The sequence below is a fragment of the Lissotriton helveticus genome, chromosome 7 (assembly GCF_964261635.1).
Source record: "Lissotriton helveticus chromosome 7, aLisHel1.1, whole genome shotgun sequence".
NCBI classification, from domain to species: domain Eukaryota; kingdom Metazoa; phylum Chordata; class Amphibia; order Caudata; family Salamandridae; genus Lissotriton; species Lissotriton helveticus.
The window spans coordinates 242,375,946-242,382,730 of NC_136068.1; the positions used below are offsets into that span (position 1 = coordinate 242,375,946).

General features: G+C 46.7%; 1 non-coding gene across 1 annotated transcript; it reads left to right on the plus strand.

The window, feature by feature from the left end:
* The first annotated feature begins 5,339 nt into the window (after positions 1–5,339).
* On the plus strand, positions 5,340–5,470 carry LOC144771283 (U6atac minor spliceosomal RNA). Its single transcript, XR_013599230.1, has one exon. It is a non-coding gene; the product is annotated as a U6atac minor spliceosomal RNA (small nuclear RNA).
* The last annotated feature ends 1,315 nt before the right edge of the window (positions 5,471–6,785 follow it).

The following is a 6,785-nucleotide window of genomic DNA, read 5'->3' on the forward strand; positions in this document are numbered from 1 at the left end:
GAGGAGATTTGGATGCAGGACTAAGTCAGCGAGAAGCGCTGTTAATAATGAAATTCAATACTGCAGTAAGGGGACTGAATGAGATTTCAGAAATATATAAACCTAGCACGTAGGTTCCCTGCATTAATCTGGTAGCTTTTTTACAACTATGCGCTCCTTTTTGATAGTCGTACACAGGACTACTCTATGATGTGTTAACTCTCACATTTGAGCTTCGTGTTACTAATGGCATCTCCAACATACACAGAAATTGCCCGTAACTACAATTCCCAGAACCACCTGGGGAACCGCTAAACCTACAGGAAGCAGTTCACGCGCTCTCCACCACAATCGAGTCACCAAATGAGCAGCATCAAGTCCACTGTGAGGAGCACAACCGCGGATAACAGCGGTAAGAGAAAACATTTCAGCCTGGATCAGGCAGCCTGACGGAATGGTCCTGAAAACGAGTTGTGACACACTCTGTTTTTGCCCGCAGCGAACGAAAACAATACAGACGCTGGCGTTCTATCGGCATGGCTACAAAGACAGCTGGGCTGTAGACAGATGGAAACCGACTTAATCAGATAGGAACCCGCACAAAGAACGGGTAAGTTCTATAACGGTGTAGGAGGCAAGAGCAAATGTTTGAGGAGTTAATAATTTTTGAATGTTATGACTAAAAACAGTGTATGTATGTGTTTCTCTCTAGCTCCCCCTTGGTCTTAGTTTGGAAATACAACTTTTTTGCCTTTCGGAGTTTGGAGCCTTGACCCAAGAATTAAGGTAGGATGAGGGAAGCAAGATGTTGGACAGGGTGTGGCTTAAGTCTCTTATTCCAGATTACAACCTTAAAGTGATGTTTTTTCTGTTTTTTTAGTGAAAATATTGGTCCTGAGGAGAACCCTGGTACTTGGCAGGGTTTGAAACGCGTCGACCGACCCGGTCCCGTGTCACTCAAAACATTTGATTTACAACGGTGCTTGTAAATAGCAAGAGGATTTTTTCTCTATCTTTGAACTGCAAAAAGAATTGTACATTGGATAAAAAACGGGGTTATTTATGTTTTTTCATAGTGTCGTTGACACCGGGACTAGTATGTGGATGTATGAGTAGTTTTGTATGAATGTATGGCCAAGAGTGTTGGAATTTGGTAGCGTGTATAATTGTGCGTTTAAAATAACTTTTCATTTTGTATATAAATGTATATAGTTTATTTGTATTTCCATGCACAAAACAAGTATGTGTTCAAAAAAACTGATTAATATTTGAAAAAGAAGCAATACAAATTTACTTGTTGCAATTCTTAAAGCAGGTGTTTATGTTACATTCATAACAACCATTTTTTCAGACTTAGAACTTGCAATTTAGGTTCTCAGCACTGGCAATTGTGTCGTTTATTTACCAAGAAACAAGGCGCCTGGGACCGACGGACTTCCGTCGGAATTCTATGTGGCATACATTGACCTCTTGGCCCCCGGCTTGCACGCATTGTACGGTGCAGCGATGCAGAACGACGAGTTGCCGGCCACGACACTCCAGGCACTGATTGTATCTCTCCTGAAACCCGGACGGGATGCCATGCAGTTGGAAAACTACAGGCCTCTGTCGCTTCTCAACACTGATTCTAAGATCCTCAGTAAGATCCTGGCGATGCGCCTCTCCCACTATATTCCGGACATGTTACACCCTGACCAATGCGGGTTTGTACCGGGCAGGAGCACGGCTCTGAACCTACGGAGGCTCAGTCAATTGATGTCTCCTGGCGATGAGGGTGCGGACGCGGAGGGCTGCATCTCCCTGGACCTACGGCAGGCCTTCGACTCCCTTCGGTGGGATTATATGTTTGCGGCCATGACCAGATTTGGGATCCCGCTGGCCTACATAGCCTGGGTCTCCTTACTTTATCGAAAGCCCACGGCGCGGGTCCGGACCAATAGGTGCATATCTGAACAGATTGAGATAAGGAAGGGCACGAGGCAGGGATGCCCACTATCGCCCTTATTATTTAAAATCACTCTCGAGCCTCTCCTGGTGAAAGCACGAACATTCGCGGCCGAGATAGGGATCACTAGACTCCGCGCTCACCATGTCATCTCGGCATGTGCCGACGACATATTGTTGTTCCTTAAGGATGTGAGTGGGCCACTGGCGCCGCTACCGAGAATCTTTAACGACTTCAGTAACTTATCGGGCCTCACGATTAATGAGGCGAAGTCGTACGGGTTCAGATTCCATAGCCCGGAGGCAGAGTCACATGTCCGGTTCCCACCGTACAGATTCCAGGTGGCACCCGCGACCTTTAAATATTTAGGTATACAGGTTTACCGACAGACACAAGATCTGATGGACGGCAATTTGGGCAAAGCTCTGACCAATTTGAAATGACAGGTCCAGTTCTGGAACACCCTGCCTTTGTCGGTGGCAGGCAGAGTGGCTATATCAAAGATGGTGGTGCTACCGAGGCTACTCTATTTCTTCACGAACCTGCCGGTACTGGTGCCTATGCCTTTTTTTATAGCCCTGACCGCGCTACTAACAGAACTGGTGTGGGGGACGGGTAGAAGATGCATAAGCATGGTCAAACTACAACTCCCAGCGGACGGGGGTGGCCTGGGTGTGCCCGACCTGTTTGCCAACAGCTGGGTGTGTCAGCTTCAGTGGCTGGCGTACTGGCTTGCGGGCCGCAATCTGCAGGAACTAAGTATGACGGAATCGGACAGAGGCAGAGGTGAGATACACAGGTTACTGCTCCCTAAAGCTAGGGTACCGCCCATGGCACCGCCCCTTCTTAAACTGGCCATCGGATACTGGAGGAGAGCGGTCAGGTACACGGACGGGCGGACAACCTACACGCCGTCGATACCGCACTTGGGCATCCCCCTGGGAATGGGTGTGTTAACGGAGAGGAGGTTGCGGTCGTGGCACGATGCAGGGGTAGTAAAGATCGGAGATTTTTTCTCGGACGGTAGGCTTTTGACGAACGCTGATTTCACCCGGTTACACCACACGCCGGACGCATTGTATATACAACACGCTCAAGTCGCGCGTTACATTGGCACACACTGGGCGCCGGATGGGGCGGAGCCTGGCACGAACGCACTGATAACTATGCAGTACCTTATTGGGACAGGTGGTCACCTGACGGGGTGGCTGACCGCCGGTATCCGCACAGGCAGGGCTGTATCTTTGCAGCCCCTTAAATCGCGTTGGGAGGAAGACCTGGGCAGGGAGCTTAGTGACAAAGAGTGGGAGAGGGTACTAAAGATGCCTAAGAAAGTATCCCGAAACCCTAAGTTTAAGTTCATTCAACTCATGGTGGTACATAGGGCATATTTAACCCCTCACAGGATACGGGTCATGTTCCCGGATGCAGACGCCACCTGCCCCAGATGCCATCGGGAAGATGCAGGCCTTTTACACATGTTTTGGGATTGCCCCAAACTGGGATTCTACTGGGGAACAGTTCACCACATCCTGAGTGCAGTAGTGCTGGGCAGACCATACACATCCGCTTCCTATTGCATGCTAGGGCTGGGTCACAAGGAAAAAAAGAGGAGTGTGGCTACTAGATTTGTGGATTTGGTATTATTGTTGGCAAAGCGGGTGGTAGCTATGAGATGGAAGTCAGCTAGACCGCCGGAAGTGGAGTCATGGAGTGTGGAAGTGGAAAGATGGGGCAGGGCGGAGGGACAGGAACTATGCAGAGAGGAGCGCAGAGGCCTTAGAAAGGTTCCCATTTCCTTAGACTGGAACGCACTTTTGCTGGAGTTCGTACAAGGGGTGCGAGACCTAGATGATTAGATACGGGTGCTGGTCTGAGAGGGAGGCCACGGCCCGGACATGACTGCGCCGCTTATGCTGAGGGTAGTTTATACACGGACTTTGCAAACAGAAGGGTATCCACCTTGCACAAGATGCAGGTCATGATCACATTGTATGTTGATGGGATTTATATCGGGAGGAAGTCAGAGAGGCCCGACGATCACTTCATGAGCATTGTGAATGGGTCAACGCCTATTTCGATATTCTTTATATATAAGTAAGTGCTGTATGGGAAGGGGAGGGAGGGTGGGCAGGGAGTTGGGAGGTTTTTTGTATCACACCGAAAAAATAAAATGGTAATGCTGGTTTTATACTGATGTAGACACTGCTCTACTGTTATGTGCTAATGAGCAAATGGTAATAATTATGCTATGGTGTCTTTATGCTGTCAATAAAGAAATAAAAAAAATAAAAAAGCGTACCAACAGAAACAAAATTAGGCTATGAGGTGGGGTGAGGAGTTTATCTGGAACTCCACATTCTCTGTGGAGTATCCGAATTCCACGCTTTACTCAATGAAAAGTGACACTAGGGTGGTTAGCACAGATTTCCATGCTGCTAACCAGCCTCATGTCAGGTGTGCTTTAACTGTGACAACACTCCTGTGGTAGCGTAAATTTTTTTACGCTGCCTGATCCTTATGCCATGGTACCCCAGATGGTAAATACAGTGCATCCATGGCATTTAAAACTGACATAGAAAATTGCAATCATTGAGACGCATTGCTCACGCAATGTAGAGATGTGTCAGTTCTTGTAAATGAAGCACTTAGGTTAGATCACTAGCTATATTATCTTAAAGGTAAAGAAAATAGGAATTAGCACACATCAATTATGAGCTTAATTCAAATTCATTAAAGCATGAAATGCTCATAGAAATTGGTGGAAGAAGCAGGTCCAAAGTTTTTCTTGTGGTTGCAAAACGTATTCATTATTGATAAATTTGTTCAGTTGTTAAAATCTAGTAGTCAAACAGATCATTTAGCCAACGCGTTTCATCTCATGCAAGAATTCTTCAGGGCGTGGAACTATATTTTACAAGCCTCGAATACGGATGACCATTGCATTTTAACCGTTACCTGAAGGTGTCAGAGCGCTTTGAATTAGGAACAGTAATAATAGATGGGGAGGAAGTTACTAGTGACCATATTACATAAGCAACCTTAAGTCATTACAGGAGGAAAGTGAAATGTGTGCAAGTTACAAAAGCGTGCAAAGTATCAGTAGAAGCAGCAGTGAACTATTGGCAAGGCACTGGCTTCATTGGATTAAAAATTGCCATTTTAATGTTATACATTGCTTGCTGAGGTGGCAAATACAGCTTGTGTGCGATGCAGGTTATTTGTGGTAATTGCATCAGCTTTCCTGCACAAGTCACTAGAATTCGGCGGCAAAGCACTTATTATGTACGGTCCCTACCGCATATTAACTAAATGAAGGCCATTTTTAAAAATAAATATATAAATAATAAATACGTTTTTTTTAAAAAAAGGTCCACCTCATAATACAAAGTGGATGCCTGGGGGAAAACCATTCGTGTGGTATGAAAGGAGAGAAGGTTAGCACTCCCCTTGAACAGGATGGAGGAGGTCCTAGTGTCCTTTACAACACATTTACATACAGTTAGGGCACTGCCACTTACTTTGTGGCGTTTAACCATGTTTTGTGGGCAGTTGGTTATGGGAGGTATGGGGGTGCAGAGGCAGCTGGGAATTCAGCTGTGCTATTTCATACTCCCGAAACAAAATGTTTTCATAGCTGCAATGCAGGAGGGGTAATAAATGAGATATATATTGTCCTAGGAAACTGCTTCTGGTTTAGAGAGATGTAATTTCTACTCCAGGCATTCAAGGTGGAGACCACCAAACATTGACTGCTTATTTTCTTTTCTTTAATATGCTGGAGGGAGGCGCATCGCATGGACATGGCAGTTACATAGCCTCCGGACGGCATCTGGCAGGAACTTGAGGATGGCTGACATATCAGTACTGGCACACCAGGGTGCAGAAGTCCAGGTCCACTGTGGTAACAGTTTAACGCTTTGTATGTGTCATGCCACAGGATAGGCCTTGGTGTGGGAGTAAAAGCCAAAAGATCTACTTGGAAGGGGGGAAGCATGCAAATGAGTGCAGTAGGAGTGCTGCAAGGTATCCACATCGGGCATAGCCGCATGTGGGGGTAACACTCTTACTTGTATAACGGTGACAGTTTATAGCCGTACCGATAGGCATGGGAAGGTTTTCGTGCCCTTGTGGTAATTTTGTCATGTTATAGGCAATTGGGGTCAGCGATAAATATAGCCTGGCCTGTGCAGAGCCATGCAGTCCCTCTCCTTGCACCATAATAAGGCAGAAACACTACTGGTACTCTGCCTACTATAACTTTAGTTCACAGCACATGGGCGGGAACAGGGCTAGGGTCCATGGTCTGCCACTTTAAGTAACGTGTAATCAGCAGGGGAGGTTGACCCAGCAAAGTTTTCCTTCCAGATTTAATTGAACTTGCGGGGCTGAGCGCCCTGGCGACAATAACAGTGGCTATTTGCCACTGGCTTTTGTATTATGTTTGGTCCCAATACTTCGCCCATGTCCAATGGTGGCTAAATTTCTCTGGAAGTGAGTAGCCCCGGGTACACTCGTCTGGGTCAGTTCTGTACCAGTCTACATACCTATGCTTGCAGCTATTCACATGGATGGGGTGTGAGCAAAGGGGGCTCGTTTATGGGGTTCTCTTGCTCCTTCTAATAAGTCTATAGAGTTACAGAGCCAGTGTGCAATCCTTATCGAGGCAATTGGCTCAAAAGGACCGACAACTTTGGTGCCACCCTACTAGCTATAGTAGCAGTACGCACGCGGAGTAGCAGGGCCAACCAATTACTAAGGGCATAAGAAATGTTGCGGTAGCACGTTGGGGCCTGCTGGCACAATGTGTGCTGGTGAGTGGGCCGGAATAAGGTATTAAATTAATGTAATCTGCAGCTAC